The 1,795-nt window shown below is 62.2% G+C and overlaps 1 protein-coding gene across 1 annotated transcript in view; it reads right to left on the reverse strand.

Moving 5' to 3' along the window:
• P4HTM (prolyl 4-hydroxylase, transmembrane) overlaps positions 1-1,789 on the reverse strand; it is a 10,452-nt gene extending 8,663 nt beyond the window's left edge. The window contains exons 1-2 of the mRNA XM_006106120.2: positions 1,752-1,789; positions 1,507-1,588 (exon numbers count right to left, since the gene is read on the reverse strand). The gene's annotated coding sequence lies outside the window, so the exon portion shown is untranslated. The remainder of the gene's footprint in view (positions 1-1,506; positions 1,589-1,751) is intronic.
• Between the last annotated feature and the right edge of the window lie 6 nt (positions 1,790-1,795).

The raw sequence follows: 1,795 nt of genomic DNA on the forward strand, positions 1-1,795 counted from the left end.
AGCCGCGTGGAAGAAACCATGTTCCCAGCGAGATGACGACTGCGAACTGCAGGTTCTCCCTTCGGAACCGAACAGACTCGGGAAGGTCCAAACCCGTGGGAAACACCAGTCAAGCAGGTGTGCGCCAGGAACTGGGGATGGGACCTTTTTTTTTTTTTATTGATTTCAGAGAGGAAGGGAGAGGGAGAGAAACATCAATGATGAGAATCACTGATTGGCTGCCTCCTGCACGCCCTGAGCAGGCCTTCTGGCTGAGCTGTGCTCCCCCTGTGGGAGCCCGCTGACCACCAGGGGGCAGCTCCTGCGTTGAGCATCTGCCCCCTGGTGGTCAGTGCGCATCACAGCGACTAGTCATGTGCCAGTCCTTCGGCTGTTCAGTCGATTTGCATATCAGGGTTTTATGATGTAGGATTAGCTTCCTTATTGTGTGTCTCCTCATTTGAATGTCAGCGTCAGGTGTTTTGTTTCCTATTGTGTTCAGTGCTGTGTTTCCAGTACCTAAAACAGTGCTTGCACAGACTTTAACACTGGGCAATAGTAATAACAGCAGCCACCACCTTTCAGGGGCCCTTTCACAAGATATCAGTAACCTATTTCCCCTCAAACGGCATGCAGATGGGTCATCCTCACGGCTCCAGGCATAACCCACCCCGGGCCTCTGCTCAGGGTCGAGGGCATGAGCTCAGATGTTCTGCTTACATCTCCCTACCCACTCCCTCCTGCAGTGGCCAGGGGCAGCGGGTCTCGAGGCTGGGCCAGGGCGCGGGCCTAGGCCCGCCTTGTTGCCTGGGGGTCTCGGAGGGCCTTCAGTCTTCCCCCAGCACACCGGCGCCCCGCTTCACCAGGAACTAGCTGCATGGCCTGGCCAGCAGCGGCAGCTCTCGGCGCCTCATTTCTCACCCTCCACCCTGAGAAGGGGTGTCTACACCCACCTCCCGGACAGGCGGTAAGAACTGAATGATCACACGGAGCCCAGCACAAGAGCTCAGAAAGCGACCCAGATGCTGGCTCCAGACGGGCCGCCTGGCGAGGCTTTGCTGCTGTGGCTGCGCACAAGCCTGGGCCCAGGGAGAAGCTGAGTGCGGGCAGCAGAGGCGGGGCTGGGGGGGGAGGGGTCACCCGTTTATCCACCGGACGGCCTGTTTCTCATCAAACCACAGGGCCCAGATCAGCTGAGTCCCTCCCCCGCCCCATTACAGAATGTGACAGCTGACGGAGACGGGGTGTCTGCAGGCGGTTTAGCCTCAGGGTCACACTGCCCCGTCCGGTGAGGGAAGAAGGATCAGCTGCGGAGAACAGGGGTCAGGGAGGCGAGTGTGGAAAGGTTACCCCCGTGACGGAGGTGGGGGCGGGCGCTTCACTTTGGGAAACCTCGAGCTGGAAAAAAAGGGGGGTGGGGACCTGGAAACAGCCATTTTCAAAACAAAGTCACGTGGCCAACACGAGCCTCTAGGCGGCCACCCACTGGCAGCCCCTGGCCCTCCCGGGGGCGCCCCGCGGACTTACCGAAGAGCAGCGGCTTGAGGCTGAGGGTTCGGATGAAGTGGTCCCGGTCGGCCACCAGCTGGACCTTCTGCTCGTGTCCCACCTACGGGAAGGGCACCGCGGGCAGCTCGGGCGCCAGGCAGCGCTACCGGAGGGGAAAGCGCCCGGTCCCGGCCCGGCCCCGGCAAGAGGGGACAGGCAGGGGCCGCGCGGGGAGCAGCGTGTAGGTCCGGCCCGGCCCGGGGCGCGCGGGGCGAGGGCCTCACCTTGATGCCCTCCAGCCGGGCGAGGGGAGCCGGGGTGGGCGCGG

This window comes from Myotis lucifugus, unplaced genomic scaffold, assembly GCF_000147115.1.
Source record: "Myotis lucifugus unplaced genomic scaffold, Myoluc2.0 scaffold_768, whole genome shotgun sequence".
NCBI lineage: Eukaryota > Metazoa > Chordata > Mammalia > Chiroptera > Vespertilionidae > Myotis > Myotis lucifugus.